The following is an 18,059-nucleotide window of genomic DNA, read 5'->3' on the forward strand; positions in this document are numbered from 1 at the left end:
TTTTATAGAATTTTGAGGTAAATTGTTATATGCTCCCCTATTTTGCTTATGGTATCACACTTTATGTCTAAATGATGGACCCATTTTGACCTTATCTAGCTATATAGTATGAGATGTGGTCCATACACAATTTCTGCCTGGCTGTGCTCCGGTTTCTCCAGCAATTTTTTTCATTAATTCCCTTGATATTTTTGACCTGTTGTTCTTTTTCCAGATCAATTGTGTTACTAGTTTCTCTAGCTCTATAAAATATTTTTTAGAAGTTTGATTGGTATGACACTAAATAAGTAAATTAGTTAAAGCAGAATTGTCATTTTTATTATATTTGTTCAGCCCACCCATGAGCAATTAATATTTTTTTCTAATTCTTTAGATCTGATTTCATTTGTCTGTAAAGTATATTGTAATTGCATTCATGTAATTCCTGGGTTTGTCTTGCAGGTAGATTTCCAAGTATTTTGTATTGTCTACAGTTTCTTTAAATGAGTTTCTTTTTCTATCTTTTACTGCTGGACTTTGTTGGTAATATATAGAAAAACTGATGATTTTTTATATCCTGCAACTTTGCTAAAGTTTTTTAATTGTTTCAATTACTATTTAGTTCATTCTCTAGGATTCTCTAAATATACTGTTATCATTTGCAAAGAGTGATATTTTGCTTCTTTGTTGCCTAGTCTAATTTCTTTATTTTCTTTTGTCTTTTCTTTTTGTTAGCTAACATCTCTAGCGCAATATTAAATGATAGTGGTGATACTGAGCATCCTTGCTTCACCCTTTTTATTATTGAGAAGATTTCTAGCTTATCCCCATTACAGATAATGCTTACTGATGGTTTTGGATAGATACTATTTATCATTTTTAGGAAAGATTCATTTGTTGCTATGCCTCCTGGTGTTTTTTAATAGAAATGGGAGTTGTATTTTGTCAAAAGCTGTTCTGCATCTGTTGAAATAATCATATTATTTCTGTTAGTGTTGTTACTGATGTGGTCAATTATGCTCACAGTTTTCCAAATAATGAACCAACCTTGCATTCCTGGTAGAGATCCCACCTGGTAGAGATCTCATATAGCCATACGCTATTATCTATGAGATATGTTGCTGTAATCTCTGTGTTAGTATTTTATTTCCTTTTTTGCATCAATATTCATTTTGGAAATTGGTATATAGTTTACTTTTTCTGCTTTTGCTCTTTCTGGTTTGCTTCTCAGATGAACAGTTGTGTGGTAAAAGAAATTTTGCAGAATTCCTTTTTGCCTATTTTTTGAAATAACATATATTGTTAGAATTAACAATTCTTTAAGGGTTTGATAGAAATTGTTTTTAAATCCACCTGACACTGGAAATTTTTTCTTATGGAGCTCATTGTTAACTTATTCAATTTAAGTATTTTATTTTCATTTTTGTCAATTGGGGCAACTTATACATATATATGTATATATAGCAAATATTCATCAATTTCACTTAAATTTTTATATTTACTGACATGTAATTGGTGAAATATCTCCTAATAATTGCTTTAAAATAATTTTTGATGGTGAATTCATTCCATTTTTGTACTACTAATTTAGTTTTCTTACTATTTTAATCAAATTAATCAATAGTTTATCTATTTTATTGTTTTTCTAATAAAACCAGCTCCAACTTATATTTATTATATCAATTTTTTTTACTTTCAATTTTATTAATCTCCCTATTCATATTCATGATTTCCTACTTGACGTTTAACTGGAGATTTATATTATTTTCATTTTCTAGGTTTCTTTTTTTTCTTTTTAGTAACATGTCTAATTCATTAATGTCTTTTTTTGTTCTTGTTGATGTTAGCTTTTAGAGACATAAAATCTCCCCAACTACTGCTTTGGCTGCATCCCATTAATAGTGGCATGATCTTTCATTGTTGTCATTCTTTTTGATAAAATTATTCATTTTTCTATGATTTTTTTCTTTGACCCATTCATTTTTTTAGGATTAGTTTCTAACTGATTTTTATTGTCTTTTGATCTGAGAAAGATATACCTAATATTTCTGCTTTATCTTCATTTAGTTGTGAGATTTTTATGCCTTAATACATGGTAAATTTTTGTAAATGTCGTATGAGGTTGAGAAAATGGTATATTCATTTCTATTCCCATTCAATTTTCTCCAGAGGTTTATCATGTCTAACTTTTCCAAATTCCATTAATTTCCTTACTTCTTGTTTATTTTTTGGTTAGACATATCTGCCTCTGAAAGGGTCAAGTTGGTTTTCCACAGTAGTATGGTTTTATTGTCTATTTCTTCCTGTAACTCTTTTTATTTTTTTTTAAGTATTTTGATGCTATATTATTTCATACATGAGTGTTTAATATTGATATTTCTTCATTGTCTATGGCAACATTTAACAAAATGTACTTTCTCCATTTATCTCTTTTAATTAGATCTATACTTGCTTTTGCTTTGTCTGAAACGATGATTGCTATCCATGTCTTTTTTCTTTTACTTCAGCTGAAAAATAATAAGCTTTTCAAGGCCTTTATTTTTACCATGTATATATATATATATATATATATATATATATATATATATATATATATATATATATATATATATATCTACTCCAATGTTTCTTTTTTTTAATTTCTAAATTTTTAAAATTTTTAAATTTTTTTCCATATGCTTTTGAGTTAAAAATTTTTCTCCCTTTTTCTCCCCCACCCTCCCCAAGACGGCGCACAATCTGACATTTACATAACCATTAAACATATTTTCACATTAGTGAAGTTGTAAGTAAAAATTAAAACCAATAGGAGGAACCATCAGAAAGATGAAACAAAACTCAACAGAAGGTAAAAATAAGTGATAGCGATTTGACTTCCTTAGCTCTTTCTTTGGATATGGACAGCATTTTCCTTCCCGAGGCCTCTGGAGATGTCTTAGATCCTTGTAATGCTGAGAAGGGTTCAGTTTAACCTTCTTAGTCATTGTATAACATGGCTGCTATTGTGTACAGCATTCTCTTGGTTCTGCTCACTTCACTCAGCATCAGACCATACAAGTCTTTCCAGGTTTTTCTAAGGTCAGCCTGTTTATCATTTCTTACAGCACAATAGTATTCCATTACATTCATATACCACAACTTGCTCAGCCATTTCCCAATTGATGGGCATTCTCTCAATTCTAATTCTTTGCCACCACGAAAAGAGCTGCTATGAATATTTTTGTACATATGGGTCTTTTTCCCATTTGTTTGATCTCTTTGGGATATAGCCCTAGAAGTGCTATTGCTGGATCAAAGGGTATGCACATTTTTGTAGCCCTTTGGGCATAGTTCCAAATTGTTCTCCAAAATGGTTGGATCATTTCACAACTCCACCAACAACGTATTAGCATTCCAGTTTTCCCACATCTTCTCCAACATTTATCATTTTCCTGTTTTGTCATGTTGGCCAATCTGATAGGTGTGATGTGGTGCCTCAGAGTTGTTTTGATTTGCATTTCTCTAATCAATAACGATTTACAGCATTTTTTCATATGACTATAGATGGCTTTAATTTCTTCATCTGAGAACTGTCTGTTCATATCCTTTCACCATTTATCAATTGGGGAATGACTTGTGTTCTTATAAATTTGTCTTAGTTCTCTATATATTTTGGAAATGAGGCCTTTCTCAGAAAGACTCGTTGCAAAAATTCTTTCCCAATTTTCTACCTAATCTTCTAATCTGAGTTGCATTGGCTTTGTTTGTGCAAAAGCTTTTCAATTTAATGTAATATTATTTCATTATCTATGGTGCCTTTTAGCAGGATGTAGTTTCCTTCCTTATCTCTTTTGATTAGATCTAGTTTTGCTTTTGCTTTGTCTGAGATCAGGATTGCTACCCCTGCTTTTTTTACTTCAGCTGACGCATAATATATTCTGCTCCAGCCTTTTACCTTTACCCTGTATGTGTCACTCTTTTTCAAATGTGTTTCCTGTAAACAACATATTGTAGGATTATGGTTTTTAATCCATTCTGCAATCCATTTCCATTTTATGGGAGAGTTCATCCCATTCACATTCACAGTTATGATTACTATCTGTGTCTTTTTCTCCATCCTTTTCCCCCATTTATGCTTTTCTTTCTCCTTTTTCCTTTCTCCCCTTCGCTAGTGTTTTGCTTTTGACCACCACCTCCTTCAGTCCCTTCCCACTTTTATTATCCCTTTCCCTTTAGTCTTACTGCTGCTTCCCTCCCTTCTTTCCCCCCTCCCTTTTCTTTCCCCTTTTCCCTCCTACTGCCTATAGGGCAAGTTAGATTTCTATACCTAACTGATTATATTATGCCCTTCTTGAGCCTAATCTGATGAGAGTAAGGTTCAAACAATGCTCCCCCCCCTTCTTTCCCTCTGCTGTAATAGGATTTTGTGTCTTTTCCTGTAATGTAATTTACCCTTGTCTGCCTCCTCCTTTCTCAGTACCTTTTCTAAGATTAGATTGATCCACTTATTTGGATCCATTTAACCCACTTGATTAGATTTTTTTTTATCATTACATCAAAGTCAACTAATATCCACCCTCTTTATGTATACTCCTTTAACAAGGTGTAATAACAATACAGTTCTCAAGGGTTGCAAGTCTCATATTCCCTTGTAGGGGTTTAAACAGCCCCCCCCCTTATTAACAACATATTGTATCCTTCTGTCCCATTTACCTTTTTAAGTCCTTCTTGAGTCCTGTACTTGAAGATCAAATTTTTTGTTGAGCTCTGGTCTTTTTATCAGGAAAGTTTGGAAGTCTCCTATTTCATTGAATATCCACCTCCTCCCTTGAAAAATGATGCTCATTTTTGCTGGGTAATTGATCCTTGGCTGCATTCCAAGCTCCTTTGCCTTATGGAATATCATGTTCCATGCCCTGTGGTCTTTTAATGTAGAAGCTGCAAGGTCCTGTGTAATCCTGACTGTGGTTCCATGATATTTAAATTCTTTCTTTCTGGCTGCTTGCAGCACCTTCTCTTTCATCTGGTAATTTTGGAATTTTGCTATTATATTTCTTGGTGCTGTCAATTTGGGATCTCTTTCAGGTGGTGATCGGTGGATTCTTTCTATGGTTATTTTCCCTTCTGGTTCTAGGACTTCTGGGCAGTTTTCCTTTATGATTTCCTGAAAGATACTGTCCAGGCTCTTTTTTTCATCATGATTTTCAGGTAGTCCAATAATTTTTAAATTGTCTCTCCTGAGTCGATTTTCCAGGTCGGTTGTTTTACTGATGAGGTATTTTACATTTTCATTGATTTTTTCATTTTTTTGTTTCTGTTTGACTGATTCTTGCTCTCTCATAGAGACATTAGTTTCCATTTGTCCAATTCTAGTTTTTAACAGATTGTTTTCTTCTGTTAGTTTTTGTACTTCCTTCTTCAACTGGCCAATTGTGTTTTTTAGGGACTTGTTTCTTCAGTACTCTTCTGTTAGTTTTGTCTTCCTTCTTCAATGGCCAATTGTGTTTTTTAGGGACTTGTTTTCTTCAGTGTATTTTTTTTCCAACTGGCCAATTGTATTTTTGAAGGACTCTTTTACCTCTCTCATTTGACTATTAAAATCCTTCTTGAGCTCTTCTAAGAAGGCTTTTTGGGCTTCAGACCAGTTCATATTCCCTTTTGTTGTTGCAGATGTGGGTTTGTTGACAATGTTGTCCTCTTCAGAATTTCTGTCTTGATCTTCACTCTTCTCATAATATGAATCTATGGTACGTTTCTTTTTACTCATGGTGTTTCTTTATTCCCTGGCCTTTAAAGAGATTGAGCTCTCCTGCTGGGGACAGAGGGTACTGACCCAAGCTTCTTGTGTTGGGAGCCTAGGTCTTGGTCACTGGCTTTGCGTCTGGGGCCTCTTATGCTGGGAATTGGAGGCTGTAGATTTCTGGCAGCTTACCTTGTATTGGGCTGGAATCAGCAAGGCTGGAACTTTCAGGCAATTCTAGGTTGCCTGCTTTTCCTTTCCTTTAGCTTTCTTCAGCTCCTTTTAGATGGGTGCTGCAGGATGTTTATCTGCCTGGGGCCCCCTGCAGTGTTGTCTCCCTCATTTCTGCTAATGCACTGGGAGGTTCCTTTGTGGTAGAGTGCCGAGACTACTGGTGGTTTTCTAAGCTGGTTTCCACCAGTTCTCCCTGCCCTCACTGAGGCACCGGGAGGTCCAGGTGTTGGTGTTTGTCTGCTCTACCACCTAGGCTTCAGGATTTCTTCACAATTGGGGGCTTCAAGGCTCCTACAGCTCACCTGGTATTGGGATGGAATCAGCTACTTCCGGGCTTTAGGAAGCCTTTAGGTTGTTTTCTTCACCTCCTTTCAGATGAATGCGGCAGGGTACTTATCTGCCTGGGGCCCCTTGTTTTTGCTGAGGCACTGGGAGACCCATTTGCTGAGCTACTGCACTACTGCTCCTTGTCTTTCTTCTAGTTCAGGTGATCCAGGGTTTTTTTTTTTTCCTGGGGTGATATTTTCTGGGTTTTCAGAGGTTATTAGGGGAGAGTGAGAGTGACTACCTTTTCACTCCGCCATCTTGGCTCCTGGAAGCGGAAGTCTCCAATGTTTCTTGTAAACAACATATTGTAGAATTCTGTTTTTTTTAATTGGTACTGCTATCTGTTTATGTTTTATATGTAAATTTATCCCATTAACATTTACAGTTTTGATCACTAACTTTTTTTTATTTCCCTTCATCATGCTTTCCCCCATCTCTCTCTCTCTCTCTCTCCTCTCTCTCTCTCTCCCCTTTCACCTGTCCTTCTTCAGATGCATTTTTCTTCTGACTACAGCCCCCCCTCTTCACTTATTTACTTGCTCTTTCACTTTTCCATAGGGTAACATAAAGTTTTACTCACACTCGCATGTATATGTTATTCCCTCTTTTAGCCAATTCCAATGAGAATAAGGTTTGAGCATTGCCTGCCAACTCCCATATCCTTTCCACTTTAAAAGCTCTTTTCCTCCTCTTTTAAGTGAAATTAATTACCTCCTTCTACCTCTCTCTTCTCCCTTCTCCTATGCATTTATCTTTTTCACCCGCTAATTTTATATTTTATTTTTGGGCATCATTTCATCATAGTCAACTGTCACCCATGACAACTGTCTATGTACACTCCTAACTGCCATAAAATTGAGAACATTTTTAGGAGTTACAAGCATAATTTTCTCATGTAGGATGTAAACAGTTTAAACTTATTCATTCCCTTATGGTTTCTCTTTCCTGTTTACATTTTTATGCTTCTCTTGAGTGTTGTGTTTGAATGTCAAATTTCTATTCAGTTCTGGTATTTCCATCAGGAATGCTTGAAAGTCCTCTATGTCATTATGTATATATTACTTTCTGCTTGAAGGATTATATTCAGTTTTGCTGGGTAGGTGATTCTTGTAACACTAGCTTCTTTAACCTCTGGAATATCATATTTCAAACACTGATTTTTTAATGTAGAAGCTGCTAAATCTTGTGTTATCTTGACTCTGGCTCCATGACATTTAATTTGTTTCTTTCTGGCTGCTTGCAATATTTTCCCCTTCACCTTGGAGTTCTAGAATTTAGCTGTAATATTTCTAGGACTTTTCATTTTGTGATCTCTTTCAGGTGGTGTTTGATGGATTCTTCCAATTTCTGTTTTACCTCTAGTTCTGATATCAAAACATTTTTTCTTGATAATTTCTTGAAGTATGATGTGTAGGATCTTTTTTTTTTTTGTCATGGCTTTCAGATAGTGCAATAATTCTTAAATTTATCTTCAAAGTATTTTCTAGGTCAGCTGTTTTTCCATTGAAATATTTCATGCTTCCTTCTATTTTTTTTTATTTTTTTGATTTTCTTTTATTTTTTTTCTCAATATCTCATGGAATCATTAGCTTCCACTTGCCCAATTCTAATTTTTAAAGATTTTTTTTCCAGTGAGCTTGTGTACATCCTTTTCTCCTTGTCCAATTCTACTTTTAAATTTGTTCTTTTCTTTAGTGAATTTGGTACCTCATTTTTTTTTGTTTGGCCAGTTTTGTTTGTTAAGGAATTCTTCTCTTTACTGCATTTTGTGCCTGTTTTAATACATTAGTATTCCATTTTTAAGGTTATTTTCTTCAGAATTTTTTGTGTCCCTTTTGCCAATATTTTGACTCTTTTTCACATCACTTTCTTTTCCCTCCATTTTTTCTCTGCCTATTATTTGACTTTTAAAATACTTTCTGAGGTCTTCCATGGTCTAAGACCAATTCACATTTTCTTTGAGGCTTTACATGTAACTGTGTTGATCTAATTTTCTTCTCACCCCAATGAGGCATACCTTTCTTGCTGAACTTTTAAGTTTTCTTGAACTAGCATATTGTTTCACCCTGTACTTTTACTCATTCTGCCACTTTAGAATTCATTTTGAGGCATTACTTTAATCCTTTTGGAAGGAAGGAAATAAAAAAAACCTCAGCTGAGTTCCTACCTTTATTTCAGCATTATTGCTTCACTCATCCTTAACTAATTTTCATACAAATTTAAAACATAACATTATGCCTATTAAATGTTTAGATTTTTTTTGGATACTGAATCTTCCTTCCATGCAATGTGTTAGCTTTTACTGTGGGCTTTATGCCTTCTTAAAATCTATTAAAATGTCGTATACACCTTCATTAAAGGCATTGATTGTAAATTTTGAAAAGAATACATCAAAGACAAATCCTTAGGACACACACACACACACACACACTCACACAAAACCAACCTTACTCCAAATAGACACTAACTCATTTGTGACAAGTCTTCAGATATAATCATTTCATCAGCTTTGAATCTACATAACTGTACTATTACATAGATGATATCTTTCTCCATATTTTCCCTAAGGGTTGCATGAGACTTTGCCAAATACTTTAATGAACTCTAATACTGCACATGGAATTTCCTTAATCTACCAGTATCATAAAACTGAAAAAAAGTAAACAAAATTAATCCAGTGTGACTCCTACAAATTAAGATGATCTGCTTCTTTAATGGTCTCTACTTCCCCATCTAAATGATCATCCCATAACCATTTCTTTTGTACTACTTTATATGATTTTCTAGGAATAAAACTAATGTTCCCTGTCCTAAAATTTGAAGACTTCTTATTTCTCTTTTTTTTTCCTGCCACATTGATCATACACACCTGATCATCAGTCTTCCCAGATTATTAGATTAAATTTTATCATATAAGGGGCAGGTAATATATATCATGAGGTGTTAATGCCCTATCAGATTTGGAGTAATTGTATTTGCACCTGAAAATACTACTAACGTCTGAGTGGCTCATTTCTTGAGTAGTACATTCACAAACTGTGAAGGGTGTGAAACTGAGAGAGGCCTATTCACAGCTTTTGAAGAAAGTGTGAAGAAATATGTACCTGCCATTACTCATTTAGCATGTTTTCAATTTTTGTATGTATTTGATGGAATTCTAGACTGGGTAGTCACTGACTAGCTAATGGATCAGCCTTCAGTTGGTGACACTTCAAAAGCAACCTCTGTCTCCTGTCCTCCCTGGTTTCCTTCAAATTCCAGTTAAATCCCACCTTCTACAAAACACCCTTTTCAATCATCCCGCTTGGTGACAGTATTTTTCCCTTTGTCCATTATCTTTTAGTTACCCTGTGTATATTGTGTTTGAACAAAAATATCTCAAACAGAATATTGAACAGATAATTTACTAGGTCTAAATGTAAAGTTTAAATATAATTTAGGACTAAGTTTATTTATATTTTGCTAGGTTGGAGAGAAAGAAGAGATCCCAGGTAACAGAGCCAAGATAGTGAAAGCAGGGACCCACCTTAGTGCTCCCCCAAACCCCTTCAAATACTTCTAAAAAGTGACTCTGAACAAATTCTAGAGTAACAGAACCCACAAAGAGGCAGTGAGGCAGATTTCCAGACCAAGACAACCTGAAAGATCAACAGGAAAGTGTGTTTCACCAGTGTGAGTGAGGAATGTCCAGCGTGCTGGGCACAGAGTTTATCTGGCCTAAGCAAAGCTGGTGCAGGCATTGGGGGACTGAATCACTGGCAGCAGCAATTTTCCAGTCTTCTCAGCCCAGAGACACCAGAGACAACTTAGAAGGTCAGTGGGAGAGGTCTGTTGGAACTAGGAGAGAAGTCAAACACAGGGCTGCAAGGCATGCCAATACAGCCCTGGCACCAGCAACCCAGGAGTAGGCCTTGGGAGTGATGGAATCAGCATCAGCAGCAATGGTGGCAGCAGCAGCAGCAATGGCTGCTCCTGGAGCTATTCACCCACAGACTTAATGTTTGAAAGCCACCTATATCAACTTCCAAGAGTCAAGATAGCAGAGTAAGCAGTAAGTTGCTCTCATCTTCTTTTATTGGCCTTGAAAAAACCAAAGAATATTGCCCCCCAAAAATCCTGAAATGGTCAAGTCACCAGAAAGATGAGATACAAAAATCTTTCAGCTCATGAGGCTGGGGATTAACTGGAAAGGTCCCTCTTGCTATGGCTGATAGGGACCAGTTCAGGAATGGAGGTGTCCCATCAAACTAATGGCAAGCCTCACCTCAGTAAACCAGTAACTAGGCCCCTAGACTCCAGTACACAAAACCTGGGACAATGCCCTCTGTTACCCAGGGAATAGATAAAATTTAAATGCCAGAAAAAAGGTCAAATGGCATGAGCAAAAAGCAACATAGAAAAACAATGACCATAGAAAAGTATCTTGGTGACAGGGAAAATCAAAACACAAATTCAAGAGAGGACAGCATTGTCAACATACCCATATCTGAAATCTCAGAGGGGAATATGAACTGGTCTCAAGCTCAAAAAGCCTTCTTGAGGGGCAGCTAGGTGGCACAGTGGATACAGCACTGGCCCTGAAGTCAGGAGGACCCAAATTCTAATCTGGCATCAGACCAAACACTTGACACTTATTACCTGTGTGACCCTGGGCAATTGCCTAAAATAAAATAAAATAAAATAAAAAGCCTTCTTGGAAGAGCTCAAGGATTTTAAAAGTCAAATAAGAGAGGTAGAAGAAAAAATTCATAATTCCTTTGACAAAATGGGGAAAAAAGTATACTGAAGAAAACAGCTCCTTAAAAAGAAGAATTGGCCAAATGGAAAAGGAGGCATAAAAAATTCAGCGAAGAGAAGGACTCCCTAAAAAGCAAAATGGGCCAAATGGAAAAGGAAGTACTCAGGCTAACTGAAGAAAACAATTCATTAAAAATTATAATTGGGTAATTGGAAGCTAATGACTCTATGAGACATCAAGAATCAAACAAAATCAAAGGAATGGAAAAAAAGAAAAAAAATGTAGACCTCATTTCGAAAAGCAACTGACCTGGAAAAATAGATCCCAAAGAGATCATTTAAGAATTATTGGTTTACCTGAAAACTATGATGAAAAAGAGCCTGGACAGCAACTTTCAGGAGATCATCAAGGAAAACTACCCTGAGGCCCTAGAACAAGAAGATAACATAGTCATTGAAAGAATCCATCAATCACCTCCTGAAAGAGATCCCAAATTGAAAACACCAAGGAATATTGGGGCCAAATTCAAGAATTATCAGGTCAAGGAGAAAATTCTGTGAGCAGACAGAAAGAAACAAGATATTTGATATCATGGAACCATAGTCAGGATTACACAGGACCTTGCAGCTTCTACATTAAAAGATCAGAGGCCTTGGAATATGATAGTTTGTAAGACAAAAGAACTTGGATTACAACAAAAGATCAACTACCCAGCAAATTTGAGCATAATCTTTCAGAGGAGGAGAAGGACATTCAATGAAAGAGGGGCCATTCAGGTTTTCCTGATGAAAAGACAAGAGATCAATGGAAAATTTGATCTTTAAATACAAGGCTCAAGAGAGAAATAAAAAAGGCAAACAGAAAGTGGGAGGCAAAAGCCTGTTATTCAATAAGGCAGACTGTTTACATCCCTACAGCTGAAGATGATATATATATATATATAACTCTTGAGAACTGTATCTTTATTATGAGATTTAGAAGGGATATACTTAGACAGAGGGGGGCTTTATGTTGAGTTTCATGCGATGATAAAAAACCTACTGAAGTAGTAAAAGCATTATAATAGGAGAAGAGGAAGGAAGGAGACAGAAAAGGGTAAATTACATCACATGAAGAGGCACAAAGCACATTACAGTAGAGGAAAATGAGGGAGTAAGATAAGCATTGTTTGAATATTACTTTCATCAGATTTGGTTCAAGGGGGGAATAACATACCCAGGTATAGAAATCTAACTTGTTGTATAGGTAGTAGGGGGGAGGGAACGGGAAATTAAAAGGGAAGGGAGGATAGAAGAGAGGGAAGAATTAGTAGGGGAGAAGAAAAAGAAAAGGGAGGGGACTGATAGAATGGAGGGCAGTTTGAGGGAAGCAGTCATGAAGAGCAAAGCTCTTATGAGGAGGGAAAGGGAAAGAAGGAGAAAGAAAAGCATAAATGGAGGAGAGGGGAATGAGATGGAGAAAAAGACACAGATAGTAATCATAACTGTGAATGTGAGTGGGATGAACTCTCCTATAAAATGGAAATGGATAGAAGAATGGATTAAAAACCATAATCCTATATGTTGTTTACAAGAAACACATTTGAAACAGAGGGATACACACAAGGTAAAGGTAAAAGGCTGGAGTAGAATATATAATGCTTCAGTGGGATTAAAAAAAAAAGCAGGGATAGCAATCCCAGCATCAGACAAAACAGAAGCAAAAATAGATCTAATTAAAAGAAATAGGGAAAGAAACTATATCCTGCTAAAAGGTATCATAGACAATGAAATAATATCATTACTAAACATGTGAACCAAGAGGTACAGCATCCAAATTCTTAGAGGAGAAGTTCAGGAGTTACAGGAAGACATAGACATCAAAACTATACCAGTGGGGTAGTTTCAACTTCCACCTCTCTGAAATACATAAATCTAACCAAAAAACAAACAAGAAAGAAGTTAAGGAGGTGAATAGAATTTTAGAAATTTTACATATGGTGGACCTCTGGAGAAAACTGAATGAGGATAGAAAGGAATGTACTGTTTTTTCTCAGTGACACATGGCACCTAAACCAAAATTGATGATCTACTAGAGCGTAAAAACCTCACAATCCAATGCAGAGAGGCAGAAATATTATACGCTTCCTTTTCAGATCATGAGGCAGTAAAAATTATATTTAATAAAAGGCCATGGAAGGATAGACTAAAAATAATTGGAAATTAAATAATCTAATCCTAAAGAATGAGTGGGTCAAACAACATGTCAAAGAAACAATCAATAACCTCATCAAAGAGAACAATAATAATGAGATAACATACAAAAACTTATGGAAAATAGTGAAAGTAGTTCTTAGTGGAAATTTTATATCTCTAAATGCTTACATGAATAAAATAGAGAAAGAGGAGATAAATGAATTGTGCATGAAACTAAAAAAGCTAGAAAAAAGAACAAATTAAAAATCCCTAGTTAAATATCAAATTAAAAATACTGAAAACCAAAGGAGAGATTAATAAAATTGAAATTAAGAAAACAATTGCACTAATAAATAAAAGCAGGAGGTGGTTTTATGAAAAAAATCAATGAAATATATGAACTTTTGGTTAATTTAATTTAAAAAAAGAAAGAAGAAAACCAAATTATCAGTATCAAAAATGCAAAGGGTGAATTCACCACCAATGAAAAGGAAATTAAAACAATTATTAGGAGCTATTTTGCTCAACTGTATGCCAATAAATTTGACAATCTGAGAGAAATGGATAAATATATAAATTGCACAGATTAACAGAAGAGGAAGTAAAATACTTAAATAACCCTATTTCAGAAAAGAGAAATTGAACAAGTTATCAATGAACTCCCCAGGAAAAAAAAATTCCAGGGCCATCCAGATTTATAAACAAATTCTACCAATCATTTAAAGAACAATTAATTCCAATATTATATAGACTATTAGGGAAAAGAGGTGAAGATGGAGTCCTACAAATTGTTTTTATGAGAGAAATATGGTGCTGATACCTAAATTGGGAAGAGTCAAAATAGATAAAGAAAATTATAGACCAATTTCCCTATTGAATATACATGCAAACCATTTTTGAATAAAATATTAGAAAAATAATACAGAAATTTTTCATGAGAATAATACACTGTGATAAGGGAGGATTTATACCCAGAATGCAGGACTGATTCAACATAAGGAAAAAAAGTATCAGCATAATTAATCATATCAACAACAAAACTAACAAAAACCATATGATTATCTCAATATATTCAGAAAAAGCTTTTGAAAAAATGTTAACATGTATTTCTATTAAATACACTAGACAGCATAGGAATAAATGGAGTCTTCCATATAATAAGTAGCATCTATCTAAAACCTTTAGCAAGCATCATATGTAATGGGGATATGCTGTAAACATTTCCAATAAGATCAAGGGTGAAAAAAGGATATCCATTATCACTACTATTGTTCAATATGGTACTGGAAATATTAGCTTTATCAATAAGAGAAGAATAAGAAATTAAAGGTATTAGAATCAACAAAGAAGCAGCAAGGCTATCACTCTTTGCAGATGATATGATGATATACTTAGAGAATCAAGTAAAAAATTACTTGAATTAATAAACAACTTTAGCAAAGTTGCAGGATATAAAATAAACCCACATGAATCATTGGCATTTCTATATATCATTAACAAAGCCTAACAGCAAAAGATGGAAAGAGAAATTCCACTTACAGTTACTGTAGATGTTATAAAATATTTAGGAGTCTACCTGCCTAAACAAACACAGGAACTATATGAACACAATTAGAAAACACTTTTCACATAAATAAAATCAGATCTAAATAATTGGAAAAACATCAACTGCTCATGGGTAGGCTGAACTAATATAATAAAAATGACAATTCTACCTAAATTAATTTACTTCTTCAGTGCCATACTAACCAAGCTACCAAAAATTATTTTATAGAGCTAGAAAAAATAATAACAAGATTCATCTGGAAGAACAAAAGATCCAGAATATCAAGGGAATTAATCAAAAGAAATGCAAGCCATATCAGATCTTAAATTATATTATACAGTAGCAATCATCAAAACTGCTTGGTACTGGCTAAGAAACAGTGTTGGATCAGTGGAATAGGTTAAATATGCAAGACACAGTAGTTAATGACTACAGTAATCCATTATTTGATAAACCCAAAGACCCCAGCTTCTGGGACAAGAACCCACTCTTTGAAAAAAACTGCTGGGAAAACTGGAAAAGAATATGGCAGAAACTAGGCATGGGCTCAAGTCTCACACCACATACCAAAATAAAGTCAAAATGGGTTCATGATTTAGATATAAAGGCTGATACTATAAGCAAACTGGGAGAGCAAGGAGTAGTTTACCTATCAGATTTAAGGAGAATGTAAATATTTGTGACCAAACAAGAGATAGAGAACATTATGAAATGCAAAATAATTATTTTAATTATATTAAATTGAAAAGTCTTTTACAAAGAAGACCAAGGCAACCAAGATTAGATGGGAAGCAGAAAGCTAGGACAGAATTGTTACAACCAGTATCTCTGATAAAGGCCTCATTTCTAAAATATTTAGAGAACCAATGTAAAAGATGTAAAAGAATACAAGTCATTCTGTAATGGATAAATGGTCAAAGGATATGAACAGGCAGTTTTCAGAAGAAGAAATTAAAGCTCTGTATAATCATATGAAAAAAATGCTCCAAAGTACTATTGATTAGAGAAATGCAAATCAAAGTGATTTTGAATTACCACATCATACCTATGTGGCTAACATGACAAAACAGGAAAATGATAAATATTGGAGAAGATGGAGAAGAAAATTAGGACACTAATGCATTGTTGGTGGAATTGTGAATTGATCCTACCATTTTGGAGAACAATTCGGAACTATGCCCAAAGGGCTATAAAAATGTCCATACCCTTTTACCCTGCAATACAACTTCTAAGGCTACATTGCAAAGAGATCATAAAAATGGGACAAGTAACCACATCTACAAAAATATTTATAGCAACTCTTTTTGAGGTGGCAAAGAATTGGAAGTTTAGGGGATGTCCCTCAATTAGGGGATGGCTGAACAAGTTGTGGTATTTGAAAGTAATGGAATGCTATTGTGCTATAAGAAATGATGAGCAGGCAGACTTAAGAAAAACCTGGAAAGACTTGTATGGACTGATGCTGAGTGAAATGAGCAGAACCTGCAGATTGTTATACACATACAGCCACATTGTGTGATGACTAACTTTGATAGACTTAGCTCTTTTCAGCAATGCCAGTATCTAAGACATATCCAAAAGACTCATGATGGAAAATACCATCCACATGCAGAGAAAGAACTATGGAGTCTGAATGCAGAACAAAGCATACTATTTGCTCTTTTTTTTTCCTTCTGTTTCGCTTTGTTTCCTCTTTGTTGTGGTTCCTCCTACTGGTTCTAATTCTTTAAAATATAACTAATGTGAAAATATGTTTAATAGTACCATGTATACAAAGCCCATATCAGATTGCACAGTGTCTTGGGGAGGTAGGGAAGAGGAGAAAATTTAAAACTCAAAAGCTTAAGGAAGTGATTGTTGAAAACTCAAAATAAATTAAATAATTATTTTGAAAAAGAGGCAAAGCAGTTTCTTCTACTAGGACTCAGTGGGAAATTGATAATTTTCAAGGCCCCTTAACCTCTTCTGTTGAGAGAAGGCATGTATTTCATCATTAAAAAAAAAAACAGCCTTTCTCAGGAGCCATCAATACCCCAGCACCCAGAAGAGTAAACATCCATGAAAAACAGAGGGGTGCTCTCCATGAGAACTTATAAAAGAACTAACATGCCTGAGCATCTTCATTCAACAAATCTTGGAGTGCAAGGAAAATTTTGTAATATTTACAGAGAAGATGCTATGTGTTTCTGCTATATGCGCACAGTGCAAGCTAGCTTCCATGCTTGGAGAGAAGGTGAAAGGGTTGGAAGGACATATCTACTCTTCAGATTATTAGGTAGAATGAAGCATTTCTTGAAATAATAAAAGTGTTTCAAGGAGGAAAAAAGCAGGGGGAAGTGAGTTGAAGAAGGACTCATCCCTCTTCCTCAGTACTGATAGCCAACCAGTTACCAAGCACCATTAATCCATTCTCTACAATGTTTCTTTAATCAATCCTCTTCTCTTCACTCAAAAAGATCTTATCCTGGTTCAGACATTCATCACTTCTCTTTTGGAATATTGTACTAGTTTCCTAATCGGCCTCTTTACTTAAAATCTCTGGCTACTGTCTCTAATCCATTATCCCTGTAGCTGCTAAAATAATCTTCCTAATGCACAAATCTGACCAAAGTTGAGCCCTATTTCCCATTGCTTTTAGGCAACAGTGTGCTAGTAAATGTTTAGCAACAAGAGTATTGGAGAATACACACACATATATGTACATATATATGTATATATGTACATATATATAATATATAATATTATATATATATATATTCCCGCAAAATCTTTTAAGTTTCATTTACATTAGATATCTATTACTTAAGTCTTGAGATAATCAACAAAACAATATATCAAGCCATTATTTGCAGTGTTAGCTATTTTCTAATGATCTAAATCCTCACACTGCAAATTTAAGGGTCAGCTCTGGTTCAAGATAGAACCAGTACATCTCTGAGGTCAGGCTAAAGCACAAACTCTTCCATCACATAAAACCCTCCACAATATAACTCTAATCTAACTTTCAAATCTTATTTGAGGCAATCCTCTCTTCAACCCATATGGACTTATATGAACTACTTCCTTTTCCAACTCCATCATCTATCTCTACATTTATACAAGCCATCTCCCTGGAATACACTCCCTCTTCATGCATATCACGATCAATCATTATCATCCATTAGGACTACTAATGTTCTTCCTCTCAGATTACCTTGCAGTTATTTTTCTTCATATTTATTCAGTATTTACTTTTATATATCATATGATCTCCTGCATTGGAATATGAACTCTTTTAGAGTAGGGTTTGTTGCATCTATTGTGTTCGTATCTGCATTGCCTTGCAGAGTGTCTGACATATCT

This window comes from Phascolarctos cinereus, unplaced genomic scaffold, assembly GCF_003287225.1.
Source record: "Phascolarctos cinereus isolate Bilbo 61053 unplaced genomic scaffold, phaCin_HiC Scaffold_9;HRSCAF=440, whole genome shotgun sequence".
Lineage (NCBI taxonomy): Eukaryota > Metazoa > Chordata > Mammalia > Diprotodontia > Phascolarctidae > Phascolarctos > Phascolarctos cinereus.